The 23,135-nt window shown below is 42.4% G+C and overlaps 2 protein-coding genes across 3 annotated transcripts in view; both read right to left on the minus strand.

Moving 5' to 3' along the window:
• LOC140065194 (uncharacterized) overlaps positions 1-23,135 on the minus strand; it is a 192,772-nt gene that overhangs the window by 66,457 nt on the left and 103,180 nt on the right. The window lies entirely within an intron of this gene.
• LINGO3 (leucine rich repeat and Ig domain containing 3) overlaps positions 1-23,135 on the minus strand; it is a 40,405-nt gene that overhangs the window by 17,066 nt on the left and 204 nt on the right. The gene's annotated exons all lie outside the window — the stretch shown is intronic.

Consider the following 23,135-nt stretch of genomic DNA (forward strand, 5'->3'; position numbering starts at 1 on the left):
GATTTTACAAAAAATGTGAAAAATGGCACCTAAATTCTGAGCCTTATAACATTCTAGTAAAATATGTGGAATCTTAAAAAACCATGCCAACATAAAGCAGACATTTCGGAAATGTAAGTTATGAATTTATTTGGGTGCTATGACTATCTGCATCAAAAGTAGAGAATTTACAATGTTGAAAATAAAGTATTTTTCAAAATTTTTACCAAATTTAGTTTTTTTCCATAACTAAACACAAAAGATATCATCCAAATTTTAAACTAATTTGAAGTATAATGTGTCACCGGAAAACAATCTCAAAATACCCTAAATATCTCATAGCGTTACAAAGCTATAACCACTTATAGTGACACAGGGAAGATATGAAAAATGGGACCGCCTCCTAAAGGCCAAAATAGGCTAAGTCCCGTAGGGGTTAATTTTTTCTCTGGAAGCAAACAAAAATGGATTAAAAATGTGAACTTGAAGAGCCCCTGAAGTAACAGTACAATAGAAACCCCTGAGAAATTATACAATTTTGGAAGCTACACCTCCCCAAAGAATTTATCTTGGGGTGTGGTGATCATTTTAACCTGCAACATGCTGGTCAAAATGTAACATAAAGTAAATGGCGCAGAGCAAAAATTGTGTTTTTATCTCAAAAATTGCATTTTAGTGCCTAGCATATTATGCGCAACTCATGCCAATTTAGACAAACACCGCAAAAATCATTCTGTGGGTTGTGCCGAGTATGGCAATACCACACATGTGCCAATAATTGACAGGCTGGGCACACAGCAGGGCTAAGAAGGGAAGGAGTGAAATTTTGCTTTTTGAGCACCCTTTTCAGTAGACTGGTGTTGGGGTGCTCCTGAAGTAACAGTACAATAAAAAACCCCCAAGTAGTGACCGCATTTTAGGAAAGGACACCCAAAGAATTTATTTTGTTTTGTATGAAGATTTTAACCCCCGAGATGCTGGCCTAAATGTAATACAAAGTGAAGGGGGCATTGTAAAATTGCATTGTTTTCTCAAATGCGCCATAGTAGGAAGAAATGTATTCAGCCCAACTCATCCCACTGTGGATAAACACCCCAAAAATCATTCAACGGGTTATTACGGGTATAATAATACCCCCTACAGGCTGGGGACACAGCAGGCCTGAGAAGGGACAAGCAAAATTTATCTTTGGGAGCACCCTTTTCACTGGTGTTGGGGTGCCCCTGAGGTACCAGTACAATAGAATTCCCCTGAGTAGTGACCCCATTTTAGGAAAGGGCACCCCTCAAAGAATGTATTTAGGGTTGTATTAGCATTAACATTAATTAGCATTAACATTAATATTAGCATTATTAGTATTAACCCCTAAGATCCTAGCTCAAATATAACACAAATTGAATGGTGTAGAGTAAAATTTGCATTGCAATTTCTCAAAATTTGTCATTGTAGTGTCAAAAGTATTTTACCCAATTCATGAGAATTGACCCTATCCAGAGAATTGACCCTATTTGAATGATGCATAATGGATAGTGCACAGTACAAAATATCCATTATGTCATCTTGTGCCCAGCTCCTGCCACGGGAGACAAACTTCACTTCCTGCCAGTGCACTTCAGCAGTACTACAAAAGCGCCTTCTCAGGGGTTCTTTAGAGGTGCTTTGTGAGGATGAGTTGAACAATTAAAACGGAAACTCGTCCCCACTAGCAGACTCCGTATCGGAGGTCATATAATTATATACCTCCAATTCAGTATATGTCTTCTGGGACATGATGGGGGGGATAGTACATAACCTCACAACAACATAGAGCAACACCGAACTATGCCTACTCCATCACGCTACGCCTATTCCTCCACGCTACTCCTGCTCCTCCATGCTACTCCCTTTCCTCCTCGCTCCTCCTACTCCTCCACACTACTCCTGCTTCATTGGCCAATGGCGGCTCTCAACGTCACAGGACCAATCAGATCGGTCCTGTGATGTCATCAGGGGGGTGTCGGCTGGCACTGCTGACACCTCCCACTGAGGTGTCACCCTGTCTCACGTCAGGGTGATGCCCAAAATTCAAAGAGCGCTCGCATCTGATATATATATCGGACGCTGAGCGTTAAGTCACTGAATTCAGCGTCCGATATATAGGAAGCGGAGCTTGAACAGGTTCATTTTCATCTATGCTTACTATGCTCACCACAGAGTTCTTACTGCAGACGTGATCCCAGTTCACTACTAATGCATCCTCAGAAATATATCTAAAACTTTTAGTTCATAAAATCCAATCAATGTATAAATGTCCTGAATAATTTAAAATGATTTAAATTGTGGGGATCAAAGTAAAACATACTGATATCTATCTTTTTAAAGATAAGATTAAGGCCTCTTGTCCACAACTCGATGAATCCAACTCGTATGAAATACTCAGTGTGTCCTGGCTAGAGCGTCCGGCCCAAGCAAAGTTCCAGCCAGCACATCCTGCGAGTTTGATGCCTCAAGTGGGCAAAACACCTTAATGGGGAAGAATGTCAAGTTTATTGTGAGACTAAAACATGTCTTTTCCCTTAGGCCAGTTTTGCCAGGTTTATGTTCAGTATTTAGCATCAGCATTTGTAAACCAAATCCAGGACAAACACTTTCTTCATTCTTTGCTTACACATGCAAGAAGCTGAATTAAATACTGCTATGTGAAAATTGCCTTAGGCTGAAAATATTTTATCTGTATAAGCAGTAAATCTGATTATTTATATCCCAAAGAAATAAACAATGCACGGCCACATTTTGTACTAGAGTGTCAGCATGCAATTGTGCCTTAACACAGGTATAGAAATCAGCAATGGTTGGCATATTTTTATGCGTTCTAACTCTATGCTTGTCGTTACAAATAGGAGTTATCTTTCTCTGTAACAAAACCCTAAAACATTTGTTACCCTGACATCTTCAGATGTAATCAATACACAGACAAAGGTTCTAATGACATCAACCTAACAGGTTAGTAACAGAAAGACGAGGCTAAGCACAAGTTCATGAACGAAAAGGTAGAGCTATAAAATGAGATTTAAGGTGATTGATACAGGGAAACAGATACATGGAATGGAATGATCCAGGAGTGTCTAAAGCAGGGGTCTCAAACTCAATTTACCTGGGGGCCGTTGGAGGTAGATTCTGGGTAAGGCTGGGCCGCATCAAGTTTTCCACACAAAATGCGCTTACAAAATATCATTATTCAGATTCAAATGTCACGGCGTCTCCCAGTGCAAGGAAAGCCCCATGCTGGGAGACGTGTTTTCTCTATGAACGCGTCCTGTGTACCGAGGGGTCCCAAGCTCCTACCGCACTGAGCCCAGTCAGGGACACTCCATTCCATAAAAACTCCTGTACAAAAATAATTTTTTTTATTTGCCGGCAGCCATCGCTGTGAAAGCACCCGCGATCGGTGCTAGCACTGATCGCGGGTGTTACAGGTAAGCAGTGGCGTAACTAGAGTCCTCTGGGCCCCAGGGCAAAATTCCCAACAGGGCCCCCCCCCCAGTATGCATAAAAACATTGAACACCATCCACCAGTAGCAGTAATCAATGTCCCCACCCACCACCAGAAGCCATAATCAATGTCCCGCCTCACCAGAAGCCATAATTAAAGTCCCCCCTCACCAGTAGCCATAATTAAAGTCCCCCCTCACCAGTAGCCATAATCAATGTCCCCCCCACCAGTAGCCATAATTAAAGTCCCCCCCAGCAGTAGCTATAATTAATGTCCCCCCCTCCAGCAGTAGCCATAATTAATGTCCCCCCCACCAGTAGCCATAATTAATGTCCCCCCCACCAGTAGCCATAATTAATGTCCCCCCCAGCAGTAGCCATAATTAATGTCCCCCCCAGCAGTAGCCATAATTAATGTCCCCCCCAGCAGTAGCTATAATTAATGTCCCCCCTCCAGTAGCCATAATTAATGTCCCCCCCAGCAGTAGCCATAATTAATGTCCCCCCCAGCAGTAGCTATAATTAATGTCCCCCCTCCAGTAGCCATAATTAATGTCCCCCCCAGCAGTAGCCATGATTAATGCCCCCCCCCCTCCAGTAGCCATAATTAATGTCCCCCTCACCAGTAGCCATAATTAATGTCCCCCCCAGCAGTAGCTATAATTAATGTCCCCCCTCCAGTAGCCATAATTAATGTCCCCCTCACCAGTAGCCATAATTAATGTCCCCCCCAGCAGTAGCTATAATTAATGTCCCCCCTCCAGTAGCCATAATTAATGTCCCCCCCAGCAGTAGCCATGATTAATGCCCCCCCCCTCCAGTAGCCATAATTAATATCCCCCCAGCAGTAGCCGTGATTAATGTCCCCCATAGGTAATATCCCCCCAAATTTCCTAACTTTCACCTATGCCCCCCCAAATAGAAACAGGGCCCCATATACTTAAGCAAGATAAAAAATAAAACTCTTACCTAGTTATCCCGCTCCTCTTCGCGCTCTCTCTTCTGCAGATCGGCGCAGGCGACGGCTGATGACGCGTCTGCCAGGTCAGGTGCCGGGTCATGGACCTCAGCAGACCCGGCGCAGGCAGACGTGTCGGCGTCTATGGATGCGATGGGTGGGAACGGCCGCTGAGGTGGGTGGGACGGTGGGCGGATCGGGGGCCCGTTCTTATTTTGAATTGGGACAGCTCCGGGCCCTCCCTGATCCAGCGCACGGACCAGATACAGAACAGTCCGTGCGCTGTAACGGGAAGGCCCGCGGCTGTCACAATTTAAAACATCTGCCCGCTGGGCTGCGCCGAGTTATCAGCGCAGCGCAGGGGTCAGGTGCGGGCCTCTGACTGACCATGGGCCCGGTCTCAGTCGCGACCCCTGCGACCGCGATCGGTACGCCACTGCCGGTAAGCCTTTGCTGCAATATGCAGCAAAGACTTACCGGCTGAGCCCTCTCCATGCAGCGCGACCAGGTGGGGGCCACAAAATATTGTCCCGCGGGCCGCAGTTGGCCCGCGGGCCGCGAGTTTGAGACCCCTGGTCTAAAGTAACTCCTTTTCCTCACCCTTGTTTCCTGTAAGTTATAAACTTTCCTAGTCAGATGTCGGGGTCTCCGCAGAGTGAGAATTGTCAAGCAGGGTCAAATTAAAGGGAACCTGTCATCAGAGAGGTAATTTTTACCTGAAGACAGGTTGCAATAGCCTATGACATGTTCATTTCAAAAATGCCTTTGTCAGCAGTATGAATAAATCCTCCTGCTCACTCATGGCCCTCCCTCCCCTCTCTCAGCCTCTCCCCTGCTCCCTGAGTGAGGAGGAGCGATTTTTTTTATGAAAATACCAAAGGCTGTGAAATATTTTTTGAAATTTTTAAAGGACATCTACCATCAGATAACCTGATGGTAGATGCTCATACTCACCTCCCCATCCTGTCCCCTTTGCCAAGCACCATTACCTTCTTTTCTCATCTTTTAGAACGGACGGATTTCATAGAAAAGAGCTTTATAAACTATGCAAATGAGCCTGAGGCGTTCTACTGAGCGCCTCAGGGCTCCACCAATAAGTCATTTATGCACACCCCTCGGACAATTGGCATGCCCACACCATGCTAAGAGAGATGGTGATGCACAATCATAGCAGAATGTAGTGAGACAATGCTATGATTGTGCATAGAACGATAATAGCATGGGGGGAGCCAGCTCTCTTAGCACAATTTGGCAGGAGATAAGAAGGGCCTAAATAGGAGAGAGGAGGTCACAATATGAGAGGGGTGGTGAGAGACCACAACAAAAAATGGAAGATTAGAGGGGACCACAATTAGAGGGAGGGTGAGAGGGGAGCACAATAAGAGCAGGAGATAAGGGGAGGCTACAACATGAGCAGGAAAGAAAAGGGAGCCACAGTAAGAGACGGCCACAATAAAAAAGGATGAGTGAAAGGCCACAATAAGAAGGAAAGATGAGAGGTGGCCACAATAAGAGAGTAGAGTTGAGAGGGGGCCACAATAAGAGCAGGATATAAGAGGGAGCCACATTAACCCCTTATCACTGACGCTTGTTTTCAGCTTAGTGATCAGACTCGATTTTTAACATATCCAGGTGATTTTGAGATTGATATCTCTATACAAATTGTATTTCACGTCAGTTGTAAAATGTAAGTGGTAATTTTTGTGTTTTATTCTGAAAAAAAATGAAAATTTGGCAAAAGTTCTTAATTTTCAAAGTTTGAAATGTTCTGCTTTCTAGGCAGATAGTTAAACTACCCAAAAAGCTTGATAACTACCATATATACTTGAGTATAAGCCGAGGTTTTCAGCACAAAAAATGTGCTGAAAAACCCTAGCTCGGCTTATACTCGAGTCAAGAAAAAAACAAACAAAAGTGTACTCACCTTCCGACGCCCCCCAGGCAGGTCCTCTTTCATACATCGCGGCCCCGGCATTGGCTCCATGTCCTCAAACCCGGCATAAGCACACACTATGATGTCAGCGAGCGGCTGACGTCACAATGCCTGCGACGGACTGCGCGGGGACACATAGCCGATGCCAGAGCCGCGATGGATAGAAGTGGACCTGCCGGGGGCGTCGGAAGGTTAGTAGGCTATATACTAGAGGGTGCCGGCAGGCTATATACTAGAGGGGCTGGCTGGCTATATACTTGAGGGGGCAGTCAGGCTATATACTAGCAATGTAACGTAATCAGCGGCATGACATAGGGTTAAATTTAAGCTTACCTGTGGGGTTATGTGAAGGTTGGGAGGGAGAGATGTTTAGAGTAAGTCTGGAGCAGTCACATACAAAGGAGGGTTTTAGAATATTTTGTAATTATACAGCAACGAGGTAGAGTCAGTCTGTCACTGAAATCTGGGGAGAAAATCTGGGGTTCTCAGGGGCAAAAAGGAGGTGTTGAGATGGGGAGCTGGCACCACGGGTTGTCCAGTCCCCTGAATAGTTTGATTAACAGAGATGGTGAATTCCTGGGTGCAAGGATCTCAGGAGGCGAGGTCGGGGTGTACATAGTTTGGTTGTGCGCCCCATGGCTGTGTATGTGGTGTGTATAGTCAAGGAGTTGATAAGTTGTTCCCCTGACAAAATTGGGTGCTGGTTGCTAGGGGAGTAAAATTTAGCGTAAAGATGCCATCTAGCGAAGGTGGACTAGGTTTTATGTACTTGTGGTTTTCTTTAGTGCAAGTGCAAAGTGGTTGGCAGCGGTGGGATAATTTCTTTTTGTTATAGAGCATTAATTACTTGTTTATTTAAAGAGGACCTGTCACCAGATTTTGACCCCCCCACCCTGACTAACAATGCCTGCTGATAAAGGCTTACAAGTCCTCCCAATATCATCTAAAATTTGCTGCCAGTGGGGCCATGTACCTTAATTACAGCCATTTTTCTGCCATGTAAATTAGCTTTTCTGATCTCTGGCAGCTTGATAGAGGAGAAGAGTCAGAGATACCAGTGAACCTCGCCCCATTATTCTGACTGACAGCTCTATGTCTCTTCAAATCACTGCCCTGCCTCCTTGTACTGAGGGACCGTCTGCTAATATTCAACTACAGACTTATAAACCTGTATGTACAGATGGGAAATAATGTGTAAATTTTTTTACATGGTGCCGTGTGTTAATGTCAATGTGTTAACATTCATGACATTTCAGTTGTATGGAGAGGAATAGAAGTCCATGGAGGTTGCTATGACTTCATGTGATCAGATATATACATGGGGTACAGTTTGCTATTATAAAGAGGCTAAAGGACCTAAGATGATGTCATTCTCATCACATGACATGAACTGTGACCAGTAAGGAGGCATAAGGCATGGGAAGGATTAGATGGGAAGGGCCGGCCGAGCAGGACACGCCCCCCTCTGATGTCAGGTAATATAAGATAAAAGGTGATTTATGTGGATGTAAGCGAAACTATTTTTAGCTAAAAGAAGGGCGTTAGTTATTAGAGCTCTATAGGAACCATGGACTATACACTGGAAATACACTGCAAATGTGGTGACAGGTTCCCTTTAAGTAATTAACCCTTGGAATCCATGAAAGTAGTGCTCCCAGTCTCCAAGGAATCTCAGTGCTTATTTTAGTAAGACATACTTGCAAAACAGCCCCCCCCTCTTGTTTTTTGTTTTGTATCTTTTATTTGGCTACTACTTAGATGGCGACTAATTATCACAAGGTGCATGGAAGAGCCTAGTTGGGCTGTGCCTCTCCAAACTATTGTCATTACCCCTCCTCCTCTGAACCTTGTGCTCTCCCAGGATCCGAGCCCTTACCCTGTGAATGTCTGTGTGCTAGCAGTGTATGTCCAGGTGAACTGTACGATACCTAGAGGACTGTGTATCTGGTAGTATGTATGCAGTCCTGGTATAGGCTTGCCGTAGCCATAATTACAGGCTGGTGGCAGCTGTGATAAGTGTGTGGAATCAGTCTGTATCATTGAACAGAGTGGCTCTGTGCAGTAGCATTCCATAGGCACATAAGTGGTAGGAGGGTACATAGTGTGGTTGTGCACCCTCTGGGCTGTCCGTGTGGGGTGTGTAGTGTGAGGGAGTCTAAAGAGTGACAAAAGTGGGCGGGGAGGGGAGGTGAGAGGAGGCAACAATAAGAGCAGGAGATAAGAGGGGTCCATATTAAGAGAGAGGAGGGGAGAGGGGGCCGCAATAAGAGTGGGTTAACACTAGAGTCGTAACTAGGAGAGCTAGGGCCCCATAGTGGATTTCTGCATGGGGCCCCCCTTACGCCTTAAAAAAATGTATACATATTGGTACAGACACGTTTAAACAATCGCACACATTTACGCACTCATGTACACACATTTATATTATATATACACAGGTAAAGTTCTAAACTCATACACTCACTTTTATATACTCGTAGACCTGAGTGGGGAAACGACAGATGAAGGAAATTGGGGGCACAATCTACGTGAATCGCCCTGGACTTCATCTTCGTCACACCGTCCGGATCTGGGATCGCGACAGGACCGGGTAAGTAAATGTGCCCCCCTATATATATATATATATATATATATATATATATATATATAGTATATATACATCATAAACTAATTCATACATTAAACACACTCTATAAACACACCAAATTCACACATAGGCGGTTATTTAGCATAAGCCGGATGCTGCTCCGGCACAGCCGCATGCATCAAAAGCCTTCATCCTCTTGATGTATCCGGCTGCAGTGTGTGTGTGTGTGTATATATATATGTATATATATATATATATATATATACAGTATGTGTGGGTACATATATATACAGTGTGTATATATATGTACAGTGTGTGTGTATATATATGTAAAGTATGTGTGTGTGTATATATGTACAGTATGTGAGTTTGTATATATATATATACAGTATGTGTGTATATATATGTACAGTATGTGTGTGTGTATTTATATGCACAGTTAAGATTACTTGCTTACTTTATGGAAATGGCGGTTGGTGATTGGGGGGGTCATCTTCTTCAAATTCGCCAGTTGTGTCGTCCATCAAAGGGGGGGGGGGCAACGGCGGGCCGACGACTGTATAGCCATATAGGAGTACGTGCAAGCTGGCGGGCAAGGGGGGCAGGCAGGAAAAAGGACGTGTTGGCAGGCGGGTAGGGGGATGTGCAGACGGGCAGGAGAACATGACGGCAGGCGGGGAGAGAGTCGTTTAAGGTCGGCAGAAGGACTTGTCGGCAGGCGCGCATGGGGAGAGGCCGGCAGGTGGGCAGAAGGACGTAACCGCAGGAGGGTAGGGGGACGTGCTGGCAAGAGGGTAAGGGTACATACTGACATTGGCACGTGGCAGCAGACAGGCAAGGGGGCGTGGCGGCAGGCGGGCAGGGTGACGTGACGGCAGGAGCGTAGGGGTACATGCCGGCGGGCGGGCAGTGGGAGACAGGCGGGCAGAAGGACGTGTCGGAGGGAGGGTAGAGGGACGTGTGGGCAAGTGGATCGGAGGACATGCTGGCGGGTGTGCGGGCAGGAGGATGTGGGTGTGGTTTTGTCATCCATTCCGGGCCCCTGGTGCAGCACGGGCCCCGTAGCAACCGCTACAGCTGCTACGCCTGTTGTTATGCCACTGGTTAACACTAAGAGAGTGTTATATGAGGAGGCGATAATAGATGACAGGAGACAATAATAAAAGTAGGTGAGAGGGGACCCACAATATGAGGGGGTTATGGGGGACACAATGTGAGGGAGAGATGATAGCTGGCCACATTAATATGGGAGATGAGAGGGCACCACAATAAGAGGGAGAGGTGAGAGATGAGAAGGGGCCATAATATGATAATGAGGTGGCAGGGGCCACAATATGAGGGGGAAATGAGCGGGGGCCACAATATGAAGGGAGGGATGGAAGAGGCATAGAGTGTGTTTAATAAGAGATCCTGCTCAATGTTGGACCTTAAAGGGAATCTATAATGAAAATCAAGCATTTGACACTCATTACTCATAGATCCAGGATATTTATTATCTACTGTCTCTCCCACCCCCTGTGCTTCTGCATAGCACTCCTCCCTCTCTCTTACTGATGCACTGCAATGCATTTCACAGGAGGGGTCCTGGGAACCGCCCTAGTAGCCCTAGTAGTAGTTGATTTTAGAAGGAAGGGGGTCATAAAGAAATATAAGAAGGTTACCACAGTCACAGTGCCTGGATCTATTAGTTAGAGCCCTTGGTGTATCCATGCTTGATTCTGATGGTAGATTTCTTTTAACCCCTTAAAGGTGTATTCCCATGAAGACAAAATTCTTAAATATACTCAAGATAACAAAATTACACATTCTCTAATTTATTGTTATTAACAAAAACACAGCATTTCACATATATAATTCCAACCTGTCTCTATCAGTCAGGTGAACACAATTTCGGTTGCCCTAGAATCCATCACTTAATCTTATGACTTTAGGGTCGGGAAAACAAATGGTTCTTCTATCTGACACTGCATTAAGCTAATCTCTGCAGCCGCCCCTCCCCTTAAATTCCACTCACACACACACAGAGACTTCCTGCCGGCAAGGCAACCATATTGTCAGCACACAGTATCTCACACAGCACTACAGGAATCATAAAGCATCTGCTTAGAGAGTCTCCGTTCACACTCAGGAATTTTACAATGCCCAGCCTGTTAAAAAAACAATAAAACTGAATAAATTATAAATTAAGGGGTGAAAAATTATCTTTAATGTGAACATCGCTAGGGAATTGAAATTTGAGAATTTTCTATCATGGGCAAATCCCTTTACCGACTTAGCCGTTTCTCGTTTTTTCTGCTCCCACCTTCGAAAAATCTGTAATTTATGTAATTTTTCCATGTACATGGCTTGTTTTCTGTGAAACAAATTGTATATTCCAGTGACAGTATTTAACTCATTTAACTGCCCTTTTTTGTTATTTGGTTTCTATTTTTTGCTCCCCACCATCAAAAATCCATAACATTTTTATTTTTCTCTGTATAGAGCTATTTAAGTGATACTTAATATATTTATGATTTTAGTATTTCATTTTTTTTATCTCTGTTCTAGGGAAAAGGGGGTTTGCGTCCTTTAAGGGTTAAAAGTGGTGGAGGAAGTGTCATGGTTTTGGAAAGGTTTTCTGCAGCAGGTGTTGGACCTCTTATACACCTACATGGCAGAGTGAATTCAAGTGTGAATAAGAACCTTCTTTAAAAACATGTGGTTCCTTCCTTGTGTTCTTCACTCAATCAGCCAGCAATTTTCATGCCAGACAATGCCCTATATCATACAGCAAAATGGGTAAAGCAGTTCTTTGAAACAGAAAACACTAAAACAATTAAATGGTCAGCGCTGATCTAAACCCAACAGAAAACCTCTGGAAAATCTTAGGTGACAAAGTTATGGCCGAGAAACACAAAAAAGGTCTGTACATTTCCGGCTGATTGGTGACTGTTGTAATCCTTAGAAAATGTATTTATAATCTTACTCTAGGTTAAAGTCATTGCTGTTCTCTAATAATGATCATCTTGTTTTTTGCAAAATAAAAGGTTTTATTGTGATATACTTTGGTTATTTTATAAAACACTGTTCTAGTGGCATGGTGTACCCCTTACAAAAACTCCATCAAATGGTGATCACGAAGATGACATTACAGTATTTCTGAAAAAATCAAGTGAACATACAGGGGCACATTTACTTACCCGGTCCGTTCGCGATCCAGCGGCGCATTCTCTGCACAGGATTCGGGTCCGGCCGGGATTTGTGAAGGTAGTTCCTCCGCCGTCCACCAGGTGGCGCTGCTGCGCTGAAAATCATCTCAACGCGCCGGAATGCACCACCTCGGACCAGGTGAAGGTAAGCGCTTCCCAAGCGACACTTTTTCGGTTTTTAAATGCGGCGGTTTTTCCGAATACGTCGGGTTTTCGTTCGGCCACGCCCCCCGATTTCCGTCGCGCGCATGCCGGCGCCAATGCGCCACAATCCGATCGCGTGCGCCAAAAACCCGGGGCAATTCAGGTACAATCGGCGCAAATCGGAAATATTCGGGTAACACGTCGGGAAAACGCGAATCGGGCCCTTAGTAAATGACCCCCACACTGTTCTTTATAATAATAATTCTTTATTTATATAGCGCCTACAGATTACGCAGCGCTGCACAAAGCATGCCAAATTGGTCCCTGTCCCCATGGGGCTCACAATCTAAACAACCTATCAGTATGTTTTGGAGTGTGGGAGGATACCGGAGTACCCGGAGGAAACCCACTCAAACACAGAGAGAATATATAAGCTCTTTGCAGATGTTGTCCTGGGTGGGACACAAACCCAGGACTTCCACTCAGCCACCGTGCTGCCCTGATCCCCAGCATATAGATCTTCTGAATATGATATAATTGTTTAAAGGGTAGATGTAACTTTTTTTTTCCACAAATCAATTGCTCTAGGGATGTTAAATAACTTTGCCTATTATCTGTGTTACCTAAAAGCAGCAGTTTCTTTGCTTTACCCCTCAGATTATCCTAGTACTGCAGTGTCTGCTTCCTCTCCCTGTGCTGACAAGCCTTTGAGTCCATAGTATAAACAAACTGTACAAACTGTATGGACTCCTGGGAGGGAAGGGGCTGCTCTCTCTGTGTATGCAGCAGAGCTGGATGTGTTCAAGACTGTGATCTCCCCTGTTTCCAATCAGTTCCATTATTCCATCCCAATCTATGATTCTACAGAACTTTCTATGTCTCTCTCTGCTCCCCTCCTCTACCTTGTCCTTGGCACTATCAGCTCTGTGCAGATAAGCTATTAACCCTAAGTGCTCACACAGCACAGGCTATAGACTTCATGTACTTATGATTTATACTACTTATGACATGTTCCCTGCTCCTGCATGTGATGGAAGCTGTCAGGCTGTCACCATATACATCCTGTATGTGCACTGTGCAATGTTCAGTGGATTTACTTGTGGGAAACTAAATGGATTTAATGCAAAATTATTTTGAGAGAGAATACAAGGCATCATGGGATCTGTGGGCAAGCTAACTGGCCTCAGCTTGAGGGCATAGACAGACAGACATTACTCTCCGCCCACATCAACTCTGGTGAGAAAGAATTTTATAAAACACTTTCAGAACAGAAAATGTCATAACTTTGGAAAGGAAAGGAAGAGCAGCACAAAATAGGAATCATTCTGTTTGTTTTTAAAGGGGAAATCACATAAAATAATTTTGTAAAATCATTATAACTTTACAGTTACGCTTTAGGGTCACAACCTGTATTCCACCACTGAAATATTGACTACCGGTAGATCTTTATCAACACTTGATTAATTGTATTCTTAATGACATGTCATCTGTGATGTCTTCTGAAAACAGAATGGAGACAACATGGTACAATGATTCACTTTCAACTATATATATATATATATATATATATATATATATATATATATATATACAGTATATATATATAATATGTCCAAAATGGGTAAGGAATTAAGATCTAAGATCTATCATTATGTTAAGAGAACACTCATGGGGTTGTGTTTTGAGCTGTGTATGCCATGTGTCATTGGTGCACACCGGATGGTAACTTAACCCCTGCTTGCCTCACAATGGGTATGGTGAAGGATGCATGAATGAAATTATTCATGTCAGACAGGCAGGTCACTGTGGTTCTTTTCTGTATTGTGCAAGCAGCCAAAGAGAAACTGGAGAACTTGTAATACATGAAAGGAAAAGAAACCTTATACCCGTCCCTGCTGTGTAACCTGTTCAAGTACATAGAAAATGACTTCCTTAGCCACCACAAAGTGCAGCGTGGGTCCAGATCTACTAATTCACTGTAGCATAGCTATATAATGACTGGCATCAAACCATACTGTTGAAATACTTGTCTGATACAGATGGCACAGAGAAGCCTGTAATTCTTTGTTAAATTGTTAGCTTCTGGCACACAAAGTGATTTGCTACAAAGGATGCTAAACAATCTCTCCAAGCATAGTTGTTTTTGTTATGTAAGTCAGATGGCACAGGGCTAGTCAGAATATACATTAGGGGGATTTATTCATAGCTGTCACGTAGAAGTTTTACCAAATTGGTCACAGTGGCTAAGACTGTGTAATAGAATTGGCACATCTTGCTAGACACTTTTTCCTCGTGGTTGGCTTACTATAAACCCATATAATTTTGCACCTAAAAGTTGGCTCAATTTCAGAGCATTGTAAACCATCTGAACTGCAGTACCACTGCATGGCTACTGTACAGAGAGCAGATTCATCTATTTCTGTGACGTCCTCTATAACAGGGATGTACTACCCACGGATTCTAGAGCCTCAGACACTACTGAGCACTCCCATCCACAATGGCAGTGTTCATTGGTGTAGGAGGCTGGGTAGCAGTGAATACAACAATTACTCACCGCTAAAGGGTATCTTATGCACTCCTTTGGCTTCAGTCGCTGGTTTTATGTGAAAGTGTAAGGACCCAGAGCAGTGTGGCATCCAGAGCAGGAGAGGACTACAGGTGCGGAGAATACTGTGATCTTTACTGTACTCACTTCTCTGTGGGTTACCAGTAATATAGATCTGCTTGGAGAGGATTCAGTATTTTTCATCTGCTCTGGGAGGGTCTCCTTTATTATACATCTGCTCTAGGGGGGTCTCCAGTTTAATATTTTTGCTCTAAGGGGTTCTCCAGTATATTTATTGTATGATTTGTGCACTTGATTTGTAGTCAGCTCTTGGGTCTGTATTAGTTATTGTACAAATGCAACATTTTGTTGTGTACCACTACCATTTACTGACTGGCCCTAGAGTAGACGGTTAGATCACAACTTATCTGATATCCTTCACTAGAAATTGGTCATAAGTACCAGCCATGGCTTTATAGTTCAGTTGAATTGTTCTGATATTCGAAACTTCAGATTAGGAGGTTAGAATTTGTAAATAAGCCAGAAGTGCCCTAGGCATCACCAGTTTACTTCCTACCTGCCTACTTCTCAGCCGCACTGCCACCTTCCTGCTAACACGTCTGAGTCTTGCATCTGCACAGTAGCTGACTCTCTCTCTCTGCTGCTTTAGTGATGCAAACCCATAGCAGTAGTGACAACTAAAGCCAAAGCTCCCAAAGAGGTAGAATTAGCTATTCAGACGCATTGGTAGGAGGAGGCAGTGTGGCTAGAGTGGTGGGTGGGTAAGAAGTGCTCCAGGGGTCATGTCCCATGAAACTGGAGCACTTCTGGTTGATTTACAAATTTTGTTGATCCCTAATCACTCTGCCCAGATGTTCCTGTAAGTTATACTGGTTTAGCAAGTCACTATTTGATTTGTATGCTCTAAAATTCAACTCTGTCTCTGTTTTAATATTCATAGTGTTGGTAATTGCTGTGAATAGAAGTGAGCTCAGATTTATCTGTATCATGAGCATAGAATGGGAATATGATTCAAAATTTGACCGTCCTTTTTGGCAAATCAAAATTCTGAAGGTTTGTCTCTCTATTAACATGCATTTTAATGCATGAATGCTCTGTTAGCTAGCTGTTTTCTGGTTATTGCCAAATTAAGGAAAACTGCTAAATATCTTTTATCTAATTTATCTCATTGTATAAATTATTTGTTTCTCCAACTGTAATGCACAATAATTGATATATATATATGTATGTGTGTATGTATATCCGCTAAAGGAATCTGTACCGTCGCATTTACCCTCACCAAATTTTGCACAGTTGTTGCCCGTGACTCAGCAAATATCATGGACCAGGTTTTGAGCCGTAACTTTCACCCCGCGCTTTTCAAAATCCACTTATTAACCACCATATTACAGCGGCCATAGTCTGCTGACCCAGAAGGGAAGGAGAGCCCTGCAGCTGCCAGGATTTTAGTTTCACCATTGGCCCATTTTGTAGGCTATATTATGCAGCTATTGGGGCCATATTATGGCATTTTTTTGTGGGATAAGATGCTTTTTCCAGTGTTACCATTTTGGGGTTGGTATCCCCTATTGTTGAAAATTTATGAGCTTTTTTTGAGGGCTGGGGTAGAAAAGCATCAATTCTGTACAAAATTTTTAACTTTCTCTCCCCCCGTGTTCATCGTATAGCCTAATAATCATGTTATCTTTATTCTATGGGTCGATAAGATTACGGGTATACCATACATGAATATTTTTTCTTATGTGTTACTAAATTTGCCAAATAAAACCCTAATGTGGGGAAAATTCTATCATTTGTGCATCGCCATCTTCCGAATGGCATAACATTTTTACTTTTTTGGCTACAGAGTTGGTTGATGGCTTGTTTTTTGTGGGACATGTTGTACTTTGCTACAGTATCATACTGATACTTATTTTTATTATACTTGTATAATTAAGATACTTATATTTATTATATTTTATAACACACACCTGGTGACATTATCTTTACTATTCAAATTCTTTTCCACCAGATATTTCTAATACTCTTTTATAGGTAGTGTTCACGATCTACTGTATAATAGCTTATATCTTAATAAGGGTTACTTTTAAACCCCAACACATTGATCCTTGGATCTGACTAATTGCCAGCTGGTGTCAGAAAGTATTTATTTTCCATTTAATAACAAATTGGTGCTTACAAGTATAAAATGGTGGAATTTGATTAAAGAAAATTACCTTCAAGGGGTTGGCCACTTTACCTCATGTTTTGTGTAATGTGTGTGTGTGTAACTGTGAGGGGCAGAATATTATGTAATTTACCTATATACTTATAGTAAAAGTTCTGCTCTGCTTTCTTGATGTAAAGTGAAACCTCCCTTTTACCTCATCAGCCAGAGATTCCTGTCCATAAAATGGCGGCAGATGGAGGGGCCAGGGAGGAGGTGTAGGCAATCGCCTACCTGCTCTATGGGCCCCGTTAAAGCCCTCCATAGTGATCAGCGGTGTTCGTGTTTGCCCAGAAAAGGTGCTGATGCCGTTGCTTAGGTGATGACTTCTGAGTCATAGAGAGTACACATCTCAATGACCCAGACGCCAATGCCTAAAAAAGACATCAGAGACTTGAGCAGAACATCAGACCACAGATTTTTTTTAAATTCTCATTTGGCTGTGCTGCATATATACTTCTGGGGGGCGGCACTATATATTGCTGGGACATGTGTGGGGGCTACCTGTATGCTGCTGGGACACGTGTGGTGGCTACCTGTGTACTGTTGGGCACATGTGGGGGCTACCTGTATACTACTGGAGCATGTGTGGGGGTTACCTGTATACTGCTGGGCATGTGCTGAGAGCCTGGGGCTACATATATAGTAAGGGCATGTGGTGGGGCTATTAATATAATGGGGGTGCTTTGTTATCTAAATTAATAAGGAAATGAATTAATGAAGGGAGAGTATACAACAGTATATATTATAATATATTGAGGCATTGCAGTGTATTATCTGTATATGCTATTGTCTAGGGGACATTATATTGACTGATTTTTTTGGGACAGAGTGTGGAGATGTTCTCCAGAGGTCACAATCACCAGGGTGACAAATTCTGAAGTCAATGCTGGGAGAAGTTTCCATGATGTTCTCTATGTGATTGAGAAGGAATGGCAACTATGAGGAGACTACAGGAAGAAGAGCGGGATAGACCAGGTCAACACAGACTTAGAAGGAGACAGCAGCAGTCTAACAGTAAGTGATGTCTGTGCAGCCAGGATGTGCATTATATTTAATGCTGGTATATAGTTATCTGTGGTTATTTGGTGGTATATAGATTTTTCGGTGTATATCTATATGTGTAGTATTTTCGCTGGAGGGACATATTATTTAATTTACTACTGAAATGGCTTATTGAAAATGATCCCAAAGCAGTAGCACTTTTGGATTTCATTCTTTGGGTTATTTTTAATTGTGGCGGACCATTTTATTGTTTCCTTCAGGCTTTGCCCTGATTCTGATGCATTTTTTCTACAGTTTTACATTGTGTGTGTGTGGGGGGGGGGGGTCACAATTTTGCTTGTCTGCCTAGGGCACCAAAAATGGGCTCATCCTGGACCTGTTGGGGCCAATGAATAACACTTTTGACCTTTTGCAAAAGCATCCCAGGACATGCGGTTGGAGAGCTGCTACATTTTTATTTAGCTCATTAATGTACACTCTCTACCTCATCTTGACAGAAAAAAAACAGAAATGTAGATATTTTTGCTCATTTTAAGAAAAAATGAAATATCACATGAACATGGACAAGTATTTACCGTAATCACTTTGCTCAGTATAGATTAGACCTTTTGAGCAAGTACAGCCATGAATCTTCTTGGGAATGATGCAGTAAGTTTTTTACACCTGGATTTGGGAATACTCTACCATTCTTTGCAGATCCACTCCAGTTCCCTCAGGTTCGAATGTTGATGTTGGTGGACAGGCATTTTCAAGTCTCTCCATAGATGCTCAGAACGGTTGAGGTCATGGCTCTGGCTAGGCCATCCAGGAATGGTCACAGAGTTGTTCTGCTTTGATATTCTTGCTGTGTGCTTAGGGGCATTGGCCCATATTTATCAAAACTACTGCAGTCTGTAGTATTTGCAGTTTGCCAGTGTAGTGTGCCAGATAATTCCAAACTGACGCCCGGTATTAATTAATCTGGTGCACCTTGTACTGCTCTGGAAGTGTGCACAATTTTTATTTCAGTGGACTTTGTTCAGAATTGCGCCTCTTTTTTTGTCTTAGACACAGTGCAGCTGCCACACAAAACAGGCGCACACACTTTATAAATACACATGCAAGATCCGAAGACATTCTTTTCAGCGCAAAGTCAGACAGAACACTGGCACAAATGCGTTAATAAATGTAGTCTATTGTCTGGTTGCAAAGTAAACCTATGGTCCAGTCTGAGATCCAAAGTACTATTTGAAGAGATTTTCATCCAGGATATGGAGGCATTCATCTTTCATTCAATTGCATTTAGTTGTCCTGTCCTTGTAGTTGAAAAACACTGTTATAGCATGATGCTGCCACCACCATGTTTTACTGTTTGGATTGTATTTAGCAGGTGATGAGTAGTGCCTGGTTTTCTCCACACCTACTGCTTAGAATTAACAACAAAAAGTTTGCAGACCAGAAAATCTTATTTTTCATAGTCTGGGAGTCCTTTATGTAGTTTTTTTGCCAACTGTTTGCAGACTTCCATATGTCTTGTACTGAGGAAAGGTTTCTAATGGCATACACTGCCATAAAGCCCCAACTGGTGAAGGGCTGCAGTGATAGTTGACTTTGTGCATCTTTCTCACATTTCCCTACTGTATATCCCATCTCTGGAGCTCAGCCACAGTGATCTTGGGGTTCTTCTTTACCTCTCTCACCAAGGCTCTTCTCCCACTATTTCTTAGACAGTCTTCTCCCACTATTTCTGGACAGTCAGGTTGAGGAGGAGTTGTGGTCATCCCAACCTTCTTCCATTTAAGGATTATGGAGGCCACTGTGCTTTTAGGAACCTTGAGTGCTGCAATTCTTTTGTAACTTTGGCCAGATCTGTGCCTTGCCACTATTCTGTCTCTGAGCTCCTTGGGCAGTTCCTTAGACCTATTGATTCTCATGTACTCTTACATGCACTATGAGCTGTGACCAGTGTGTGCCTTTCCTTATTAAATTCAATCAGTTTAAATAAACACAGCTGGACTCCAATGAAGGAGTAGAGCCACCTAAAAGGTGATCAGAAGAAAATGGAGTGTGTGGGTTAAATATGAGTGTCACAGTAAAGGGTCTGAATACTTATGACCATTGATATTTCAGATTTTTTTGTTTAATAAATTAGAAAAAGTATCTACATTTCTGTTTTTTTTCAAAAAAAGAACTTTTTTGATCTTACCAATTAGCTGGGGCTCATTTACTTACCTGTCTGACAGAGTTCACAGAAAGTGCACAGAAAGTGCATATCAATAATGCACAATAAAGCCGCGATTCACTAAGATCCTACGCCCCATATCAAGCATGTGTCATCCCCACTCTGGTCCATGGTGCATGTAAGTGCATTGCCTACATTTTAACACAATTTGAAAGTTAAATTCCCATGCTCAGTCCGAATCAGTCGGATCGTCCAACGGAACCCCCCATCAATTTGTGTTGCATGGAAGCCAGAGCAGCTGCGCCAAAGACCGATCGCATGTGACAAAATCCCAGCACAGACACCTGTTAAATACCTGTCCAAGCCATGCAATCCCTGAAACGGCGAAAGTGCAATCCATGTCCCTTAGTAAATGAGTCCCAGTGGCCTCCGGCACTTTACCACCCAGTGTGGAACTTTCTGGATAAACAGAAGCTCTCGGTCAACTGCCGGCTTAACTGAGTAGGCGAAAAGCTGGGAACCACTGCACATTCACAGGCATTCACAGGCGGCATGAACATGCAGAGAGCCAGATCTGGCATCCTGGGAGCTCACAGAGGCTACTCCATGCTTGAGTAGCCTCTGCAGCTAATTAGTATACACATAAAATAAAGTATTAAAACAGTTAGGCTACATTTTAAACAAATGTTAAAAGGTGTATAGGGATGAGTAAGATTTGGGGAATCTACCTTCTGGATCTACAGAAAAGAAGATTCCTGGCAGTAGATTTCTTTTAAAGGGAACTTGTCAGGTAATATTTTCACTTTAAAACACCACAACATGTTTACTATAGTCACTTGCACCAAGCTTTCTTCTGCTTAAAGTAAAATGTAACCACTAGCTTACCATATGACTTTATATGTTGTGCAGTAAGGTATGTATAAATTGGGATCACATGCTACATACAGGGCAAGTGTCTGCTGTTTTATATAGCAGATACCATTTGTTAACTGTCACGATTAGTGCTGGTTTTGATAGCAATAGTTGACAAGCCCCAAGGCCTGTGATTCGGCACAATTTGTTACATCCTTCCAGAAGAAAATCAGCAGAAACCAAATTACAACTCACACCGATCCACACACCGGAAGTAAAGGGTGTCAGAATAATGTGATGTAATGATGGACTGTTTGGCAGAAAGGGAGCCCTCTCAAAGGTTGACATTTTTTCTGATAACATATCAGGTTGGTGTTTCTACCCAAGGGCTGGCATCTATAGCAAGCAGATTTTTTATGTTGGCAATGAGGGATATGATATCACAAACCACTGTTTTAGCGCACATACTAAGTCCTGCAAAATCTATCAGCACCTTGAACTCTTCCTCTGACTGTCTATTTATATTTATATACTATTTATATACAATATATAATTATAATATTCTTGTCGTACAAATAGAAGATATGGAAGAGCCACAGATATACTGATGACACGAGCGCTAACTGTTTCATGTTATCTGCAAAAACACATCAAAAGATGCAGACATTTTCCTACCAGCATTAATGAGGCACACATTGATTCTCAGCAGTATGGAAAAGTAAGGCATGTTGTTCTCTTGTGATGGCATTTTCAATGCGTCTGACACAACCTGGCTGGTAGGCACTGTGTACACTCTTTTACCTCTGGTTCACTAAAATGCTCTGTGTCATATATTGTCAAGGAAAGCTATGCACCTTGTACCATATTATTAACAACCTCCACATTTGTTCCCACATCATTTTTCCTGTAATTACTTTTTCAAACTATGCAGAGGCCCAATTTTTATATTCCATTGACCTGACTATGCTTAGAGAATTATAATGACAAATCCAGCGTGAATCTAAAGGTTCAACCTTGTTTGGTTAATACCTGTAATTAATCATTTTCATGCATTGTGTATACAAACTTTACACTTTGTAAAAATCATTACACTGGGGTTGAAATGTCATATGTAATGTCACAAGCCAGAGAGTCATTTTGCTTTAATCTGACTGCAAATCAGATTTAAAATGATTGAAAATGAAAATTGGAAATCTATTTTTGACCTACATAGTTGCTGATTGTGTGTGAAAAGAAAATTTCATCCTTGTGAATAGATGTATTTCATTTTGCTATAATGGTAATGACCTTTCATCTAAGAATATCTCCCATTGGAGCAATAGATTTCTGTGTGTTTATAGCAGCCCAGGTGACTGTTATTATTGAGGGCGAAATCATTACATGTAAAGACTCAGCATTAGTTACAGTCCTCTATACAAGCTGATGAGAATTATTTACTCATAAGACTTGACTTATAATATGTCCTTATTATCAAATGAAGCATGAAATGCTGTTATTAAGAGGCTGTGTGTGATGTAATGTATTGACTGCCTATGAGCATGATATACTGTTATTAGCAGAGTGAGTATGTTTGCAGTGCAATACTTTTAATAGCTCTTAATAGCTCATGACCTTAACCTGTACATAGCATGTAGTTTATAGTAGGCTACATGTGTTTTGCTTGATTGGCACATTAACATGCGTGATTGCTGCACAAGTGTATGTAGTATTTGCCTTTTTGTGCACAGTAACATGAACAGAAACACATGTCCTGAAGTCTTCTGTACACACTGAACATGCAGATCTCTTGCAGTTATGCTCATAAGAGGCCATTGACACACAAATGCATCACGCATTCCTTTACACTATGCTGATAACATGTAATGCTTAGCAAGCTAAAATGAAATGTTTAGTACATAGCATTGTGACCTTTTTTCCTCATTGGTAAAATGTATGGTTGCACTGTACACTATGCCATTGATAAACCTTGCAGTCCCCATTGTATAAGCAGCAGTCCATACTACGCTACATTACGCCGCAAAGCACTTCTATTATTCCAGTACTCTTCCCCCCACCAGTACATTTCATTTCTGCACTGCAGCTCCT

The sequence above is a fragment of the Engystomops pustulosus genome, chromosome 1 (genome assembly GCF_040894005.1).
Source record: "Engystomops pustulosus chromosome 1, aEngPut4.maternal, whole genome shotgun sequence".
NCBI classification, from domain to species: domain Eukaryota; kingdom Metazoa; phylum Chordata; class Amphibia; order Anura; family Leptodactylidae; genus Engystomops; species Engystomops pustulosus.